Source organism: Macaca nemestrina, chromosome 1 (assembly GCF_043159975.1).
Source record: "Macaca nemestrina isolate mMacNem1 chromosome 1, mMacNem.hap1, whole genome shotgun sequence".
NCBI classification, from domain to species: Eukaryota; Metazoa; Chordata; class Mammalia; order Primates; family Cercopithecidae; genus Macaca; species Macaca nemestrina.
The window spans coordinates 194,120,061-194,128,818 of record NC_092125.1 but is presented as its reverse complement, the minus strand read 5'-3'; the positions used below and the strand labels follow the sequence as shown (position 1 = coordinate 194,128,818).

The 8,758-nt window shown below is 40.2% G+C and overlaps 1 non-coding gene and 1 pseudogene across 1 annotated transcript; one reads left to right on the top strand and one right to left on the bottom strand.

Annotated features, from left to right (window-relative positions):
- The first annotated feature begins 2,008 nt into the window (after positions 1-2,008).
- On the top strand, positions 2,009-3,173 carry LOC112429003 (coiled-coil domain-containing protein 25 pseudogene; annotated as a pseudogene).
- Positions 3,174-8,338: 5,165 nt separating this feature from the next.
- Positions 8,339-8,400, bottom strand: LOC112429109 (U7 small nuclear RNA). Its single transcript, XR_003021231.1, has one exon. It is a non-coding gene; the product is annotated as a U7 small nuclear RNA (small nuclear RNA).
- Positions 8,401-8,758: the final 358 nt, after the last annotated feature.

The window sequence follows — 8,758 nt, the reverse complement described above, 5'->3', positions numbered from 1 at the left end:
TTTCACCATGTTGGCTAGGCTGGTCTCGAACTCCTGACCTCAGGTGATCCACCCGCCTTGGCCTCCCAAAGTGCTGGGATTACAGGCGTGAGCCACTGCACCCAGCCTAATTATACTCTTTTAGTTATTTTTAAATGTACAATTAAAGTATTATTGACTATAGTCCCCCTGTTGTGCTATCAAATACTAGATCTTATTCATTCTTTCTAACTACTTTTGTACCCAAGAAGCTTCCCCATTTCCTCTCCCCACCCTCTCCACTACCTTTTGCAGCCTCTGCTAATCATCCTTCTACTCTCTATCACCATGAGTTCGATTGTTTTAATTTTAGTTCCCACAAATGAGTGAGAACATGTGAAGTTTGTCTTTCTGTGCCTGGCTTATGCCACTAACATAATAACCTCCAGTTCCATCAGTGTTGTTGTAAATGACAGAATCTCATTCTTTTTTATGGCTAAATAGTACTCAATTGTGTATATGTTCTACAGTTTTTTTATCCATTTGTCTGTTGATGGACACAGAAGTTGTTTCCAAATCTTGGCTATTATGAATAGTGCTACAATAAACATGGGAGTGCAGATACCTCTTTGAAATACTGATTTCCTTTCTTTTGGGTATATTCCCATCAGTGGGATTGCTGGGTCATGTGGTAGCTCTATTTAGATTTTTGAGGAACCTCCAAACTGTTCTCCATAGTGGTTGTGCTAATTTACATTCCCACCAACAGTGTAGGAGGGTTCCCCATTTCTGCATATCCTCACCAGCATTCGTTATTGCCTGACTTTTGGATAAAAGCCATTTTAATTAACTGGAGAGAGAGGATATCTCATTGTAGTTTTGATTTGCATTTTTCTGATAATCAGTGATGTTGACTACTCTTTCATATAAGCATTAAAGGTTTACTCTTAGGTGAGTAATATACAAGGAAGAGCAGGTCTCATGAAGACTGACACCCAGTCCAAAGACAAGGGTGGGCTTACAAGGGCAAAAGTCACACAGTTTCATAAGGAGAGGTGATTGGTTTCAATGGTTTAAATAAGTCTTTAGCTTGTCCTCTTGGGATTGTTTGGCTGTAATGGAACTGAGCCCCAGTTCCATTTGTGCTTTTTGGAAACTTTATGGACCCAGTAAATCCACGAAGTTGAATCCAAGTGAACAGTTGAAGCACAAATCACAAACACAAAAAGTTCCTCATCAGGTTAGGGGTTTGTTTTTCTTTGTTTGTTAGTTATGGGTTTTTTTCTGATTCTGATCAATTTTCCCAGAAGCATTTGCTTTGCTTCCTTCTTCTGGGACCCTAACTGATTGATTTTTGCATTTTATTACTCATCCAGGCTCAGAGCCAAGCAGGGTGTAAGTTCATCTACACATGCTCAAGGCTTAGCAAGAATTTCCTTTATCATCTCACTTTGACAGGTGGACCTGTGTCACAGAGGAATTAAGTAACCTTCCCATGGTCACACAGCTGGTAAGTCATAGAGCCAGACTTTGGCAGGTGTGGTAGGTAATTTATTTTTCATGTGAGTCAATTTCTTGCTGCCATTCTAACCTTTAGGTACCCATATGGGCCAATCCTTCCTAGTCAAGCAGGTTGACTTCAGAATTAGTGCATTTAACCACTTTGCTGGACTGCTTCAAGGGGAAAAAGAGATTGAGAGGGGAAAGGAGGGAAGAAGAGAAAAGGGAGGTGTTCCTCTGTGTGTATTAAGAGCATGTACTGGCTGGGCGCGGTGGCTCAAGCCTGTAATCCCAGCACTTTGGGAGGCCGAGATGGGCGGATCACGAGGTCAGGAGATCGAGACCATCCCGGCTAACACGGTGAAACTCCGTCTCTACTAAAAAATACAAAAAACTAGCCGGGCGCGGTGGCGGGCGCCTGTAGTCCCAGCTACTCGGGAGGCTGAGGCAGGAGAATGGCGTAAACCCGGGAGGCGGAGCTTGCAGTGAGCTGAGATCCGGCCACTGCACCCCAGCCTGGGCGACAGAGCAAGACTGAATTGAGCGCTGCTGCTGGGTGGTGGAGTCACCACATCACCACCGAGAACATGGTGTTCTACTTCACCAGCAGCAGCGTTAATTCATTTCCCTACGCTATTTACATAGGAAAGGATAAATATGAAAATGAAGATCTGATCAAGCATGGCTGGCCTGAAGATATCTGGGAGATAATATTGAAGACATTTCAAAGGAAGTGCCCACCTTGTGGAGGCCAGTAGCATTCAAGGCTGCAAGATGAACCACGTTAATGTGGTATATACGCCACGGTCTAACCTGAAGAAAACAGCTGACATGGATGTGGGACAGATAGGTTTTCACAGGCAGAAGGATGTAAAAATTGTGATAGGAGAGAAGAAAGTAAATGAGATCCTGAACCAATTAGAAAAGACCAAAAAGACCAAAGTGGAGTGCTAGGTCTGGAGTTCCCAGACCTAGCAGCAGAGAAAGAATGCAGAGATCGTGAAGAGAGGAGTGAGAAAAAAGCCCAAATTCAGGAAATGAAAAGGAGAGTAAAAGAAGAAATGAAGAAGAGGGAAATGGTTGAACTTAGGAGCTATTTGCCACTAATGAAAGTTGAAAATATGTCTTTAAATCAGGATGGCAATGATTCAGATGAATCCATGTTAAAGGAGAACAGGACCTTTGAAAGATGTGAATGTAGAGACAATTGCAGATCTTTTGGTTTCATCTGTGTTCTGAAGTGTGAAATACAACCAAAATTCTACCTTCATCCTACCCAGAAATTATTGATTTTGGAGTTTTAAAAAAATTATGCCTTTTTTACTGACAGAAAAGGATCAGCTATGTATAAAATAGTTGAACTTGACAGCATACAACTTAAAGCGGAAATGTTTTTGCCAGAGCGTGTCTTGGTACCTTGTGAAAGCTGGCTGCCCTTGTTCTTGAGATTGACTTTAAAATGAACCAACTCTGAAAAGTACTTCTGTTGCTGTGGTCTATCCCTGAAAACAGATGTCTTGAAACACTTTTCATATTCTTAAAATAATCTTCACTTTTGTTAAGAAGAACATGTTGGTGGATAATTATGCTAATGTTTCCCTGTCCCTGATTTCCTGATTAGAAAAAAGGACGTATGGGTTTTGAAAAAGAGATTTTCAGAAGATTGTTGGCTTCAGTATTCACGTTCCATCATGTCATCTGGGTCTGTTAGTGTAGCGACCCTCAGCGCAGTCTGTCCCAGCTTTTACGTCCTTGCTTCCGCTGAGCAGGGGCCTCCTCCATCTTAGTATCATCATATTTAAAGAAATTGATGATGTTCATCAAGGTGGGGCCTGTGGCGGTTGTTGCCTGAGCACCAAGTAACCCAAGTCACCTATGCAACAACTTCTGGGCTCTAGAGTAATTTCCTAGCATTGAGGGTAAAATAGGATGGAGTGCTCCATTGATCATTTGGGAGATGTAGGTTACGTGATTTGTGCCTTGGGATGCAGCATGAAACAGAAGTCCATATTGCAGTTATGATTTTAGAAGGAAATAAGCGTTTCACTAGCCAGCCAAGAAATTATTTTCTTTACTTTGAAATAATATTTGAGTTGTAGCCCCAGAGTTCAATTTCTCATTGTAGATTCAGTAACTTACTATATAACATTACTTGTCACTTGAACCACTCACTATCTGTTGTGATTCTGAGCAGAAGATGTCTTTTGATTACAATATGTAAGGTAACCCCTGCAGAAGGAGACAAAACAAGGAGAAAGAGAACAAAGCCTGCAGGACCAGAGGCCTACAGATGGACATTTTACTCACACCCACAGCAGCGAGAATGACCTCCAGCAGCAGATATTCCACCTGTAATATCGCGGGAACTGTGGGCAAAACCAAAGGGCTAGTGTTTCCATTTATTCCATGTTGGTATATGGGGTTGAACTGGAAAATTCCCTGAGGCATAATTCATTGGCCAAATTTGGAGAGGGTGTAGAAGATGACTTTAGAGATGAGTGGTTTTGTGTACGTGTCTAATGATATTCAGCCTGACGTTCTGCAATTTTAAAAGTTATAATAAAGTATCATTTTTCATCTGAAAAAAAAATCCCAGATCTGCTTTTTGCTATTTATAAGTTATGTGAACTAAGCAAATTATTTAGATTTTCTAAGGCTCAGTTCCTTCATCTGTAAAATGGAAAAAAAAAAAAAAAGTAAATAACCTAAAAGGGCACTCAGTTTAATTTATTCTAGATGTTTTTTCTTTTTTTTTTTTTTTTTTTTTTTTTTTTTGAGACGGAGTCTCGCTGTGTCTCCCAGGATGGAGTGCAGTGGCGTGATCTCGGCTCACTGCAAGCTCCGCCTCCCGGGTTCACGCCATTCTCCCGCCTCAGCCTCCCAAGTAGCTGAGACTACAGGCGCCCGCCACCACGCCCGGCTAGTTTTTTTTGTATTTTTAGTAGAGACGGGGTTTCACCATGTTAGCCAGGATAGTCTCGATCTCCTGACCTCGTGATCCACCCGCCTCGGCCTCCCAAAGTGCTGGGATTACAGGCTTGAGCCACCGCTCCCGGCCTCTAGATGGTTTTTTAAACAGCATACCAATTTATGATCCACGACTGCCCCCTAGAGGTAAAATTAAAATACTGCCCCATAATTATGCTAAGTATAATCTCTGAAAGAAGGTGCAGGCTACAGCTGTGATTATAGGTTCAAGTTGACAACAAGACTCATGAGACAGAAATAATTGTAACCTAGAATACAAGGCAGAAGATATGGCAGATGCTGCATCTTCATCTCACCAGGTGGCCCAGCAACTACCCAAGTACACATGTCCCGTTGTCATTCATCCACAGGGCACTTACAGCTGCCATGGGTGAGCCAAGGTGTGCAGCGATCACTTTGACTCATAGAACCTAAAGCCTTAGCCACACGCAGTGGCTTACACCTGTAATCCCAGCACTTTGGGAGGCTGAGGCAGGAGGATCTCTTGTGCCTAGTCTGAGACCAGCCTGGGTCTCAGGCAAGGCCCTGTCTCTTTAAATAAATAAATAAATAAATAAATAACCTGAAGCCTCTATTTCCCACCAATATTTCCTACCGTTCCCAGTTGCATAAGCAACCGTACGCTCACTGACAATGCCTCCAGACCCATGCGCAGTTCCACACAATTGTGTAGTCAGCATACGAAACATCGCCTGTTTATGTTAACTCTGCAGTTTCCAAGGAAACAGTATTGTGGAAGACCAAGGTCAGTGTCAGGCAGGCTTGCATCAGCCCCAGCTTGATATTAATTTTCCCTTTACTCACAGAAGCATAATTTAACATTAGGAAATCTTTCCCTGTGATTTGCCAATTAACTGATAAAGGAAAAAAATAATACAATCCTCTCAAAAATGCAAAAAAAAATCATTCAACATAACTAAATGTGGATTCATAATTAAAAAAAAAAAACCCTTAACAAATTAGGAATAGAAGGGAATTTTTTCAACCTGTTAAAGTGTATCTACCCCCAAACATAAACTTTATGCTTGAAAGTTTGGAAGCATTTCCATTAAATCAGGAACAAGATTGCTATCAGCACTACTATTCACTATTATGCTGGAGCTCTTAGCCAGTGTAATAAGATAAATAAATAAGACGTGTTAGCATAGAAAAAGAGAACACTATCTGTATTTGCAGGTGATATTACCGTCAATGAAAAAATCCAAGAGAACATAGAGAAAAACTATTTAAACTAATAAGAGAGTATTAGGCATAAAAGATACCTTTCCCAGGGTTGATAACAACTCTAAGGCATCCAGGAATATATCTCACAAAGGATGTACTTGATCTTCATAGAGGACAATACAAAATGTTTTTAAATATATAAAAAGAGGCCGGGCGCGGTGGCTCAAGCCTGTAATCCCAGCACTTTGGGAGGCCGAGATGGGCGGATCACGAGGTCAGGAGATCGAGACCATCCTGGCTAACACGGTGAAACCCCGTCTCTACTAAAAAGTACAAAAAACTAGCCGGGCGAGGTGGCGGGCGCCTGTAGTCCCAGCTACTTGGGAGGCTGAGGCAGGAGAATGGCGTAAACCTGGGAGGCGGAGCTTACAGTGAGCTGAGATCTGGCCACTGCACCCTAGCCTGGGCGACAGAGCGAGACTCCGTCTCAAAAAAAAAAAAAAAATATATATATATATATATATATATATATATATATATATATATAAAGAATATAAATAAAGGAATAAATGGAGTGATATTGATGGGAATACTTGCTATTATAAAGGTATCACCTCTCTCCCAAAATAAACCTACAAATTAAATTCATTCCAATACAAACTCAGCAGGATTTTTTGTTGTAACTGGATTAAAGATCCTAAAGTTCATATGAAAGAGTAAATTGAACATGCAAGATACTTCTGAAAGAAGAATAAAATGCCAGATATAACGATTGAATGTTAAACTACAGAAATTAAATAGAGTTAATTCGGACCAGCCTAAAGGGATAGAGAGCCCAGATATCGTCCAAACACATTGGTCTTTTAATCACCTACAAAGCCTCACATGATCTGACCTCATCTCTCCAGCCACTTGCCTCAGCTCACTCCACTTCAGCCACTTTGGCCTTGTTGTTCCTTGAACTTGCTAGGCCAGAACAGTGTGGGCTCTTGGCACTGACTTTTCCCTCTGTCTGGAATATTGTTTGTACAGGTAATTCCCTTACCTCGTTCTGGTCTGCATTTCCATATAACCTTCTCAATGAGACCCACCCTGACTTCTCTGTTTCGAATCATCACTCATGTCCCTAACTCAGATCCCTCTTGCCCCTCTTCTACTTTTTCTCCACGCCTCACAGGACTTATCACCTTCTAACACCCTGAATAATTTACTTATTGTGCTCATTTTTAAAAAACATCCATCTGCCCCTGCTAGAATGCAAGCCCCACAAGGGTAGAGGTCTCTGTTTTGTTAGATCTCAAGTACTTTAACAGTTCCTGGCATATAATAGGCACTCAGTAAATACCAGTGGAATAAATCAATGGAACAAGGGCATTTCCAGTAGTAATAAATGCTATAAAGCAAATAACACAGAGGCACGTGACAGAATAACTGGGGCAGGCTTCTATAAATTGATTAATCAGGGAAGAACTCTCTGACTGGGTGACTTGTAGTGATAGGCTGGTAAATATTTAGCAACTGACTCTAAAACAAAAGCCCTGATTTATAGCTTTTGCCTATTTCCGTGGTGTAAATATTCCCACCATGGTCAATTTGAAGTTACTAGCGTAACATCACTGAATAGGGGGTTGGAAAGAGATGCACACACCTGACTCTCATAAGCCAATGCAAGCCAGCTCCAACACACCACTGCACTTGTATGGAATGGGAAAGCTCCATACAGGATTCCTGAGTGAATCACTAGAATGTAAACACCTAGGATTACAGGTATGAGCCACCACGCCCAGCCTATTATTATTATTCATTTTATTTCATGATTTTACTGGAAATGATTTTGTCATATGAAAAAGAGGGACAGGATAGGATTTCCTGTATCCCCAGCACCTGGAATATTTCCTGGTGAATTACACTTGCTTAGTAAATACTTCTTGAATGAGTGAATACATACATAAGTGTAGGAATTTCTTCATTCCCTTTTACCCAAGTGAGTACCTAGCTTATTTGCCACCTGGAATGGATAACTTTTTTACTGTCCCTCTTTTTCATATGACAAAATCATTTCCAGTAAAATCATGAAATAAAATGAATAATAACAATAATAATAATAGGCTGGGCGTGGTGGTCATACCTGTAATCCCAGCACTTTGGGAGGTCAAGGCGGGTGGATCACCTGAAGTCAGGGATTCAAGACCAACCTGGCCAACATGGTGAAACCCTGTCTCTACTAAAAATACAAAAATTAGCTGGGTGTCGTGGCGGGTGCCTATAATCCCAGCTACTCGGGAGGCAGAGGCAGGAGAATCGCTTGAACCCTGGAGGCAGAGGCTGCAGTGAGCCGAGATTGTGCCATTGCACTCCAGCCTGGGCGACAAGAGCGAAACTCCATCTCAAAAAAATAATAATAATAGTAATAGTAAGTCCCAGAAATTAAAAAGCAGAGAGTAAGAACTTTTGTCTAAATAAATAAATAAATGCCAATATAAATGAATATTATAATACAAAAAGGAAAAGAGTAGTTAATGAATAACTTTAATTACATTAATGTGTTTTTTTTGAAAAAAGGAAAAAACCTTATACTCATTTTGTTCCGTCATGGTAATTAATATTACAATTATTATTTTTGAGCCTTAACTTCTGCAAATTTGTCAATGACTGTGTCTAAATTTATCTTTTTTGCATCCTTATGTTCAATAGACAGTATAGACAGATTTTTCTTTTCCTTTTTGTGGGGGATTTTCTAGTAAAAAATGGAAAATCTGCTAGACAAATTCTTAAAAAGCTATAACACATAAGTTTTTCTATCTTCACTCAGAGTTGATTGAAAAACCCATTTTATTAATTTCAAATCTAAAAAGATTCTTTCACATGAAGCAACATACACACAAATACTTAGGAAAAGTCTTAAGCCTAGGACAAATTTGTCAAAGATTCATAAAAATCCCATCTCACAAATTCCAGAGATTAAAATTCTGTCCATGTATTTATTCATTGGAACTTATTCAAGTAACTTTCAAATGTCTCCTCAGTCAAAAAAATTCCATTAAAATATATTTACCAGAAAATTTATCAAGTATTTATGTTATATTTGTTTCAAATAAAAGGGTTTCACTTCTGCAAAAATCAGAAATTTGCTAAATCATGATGAACA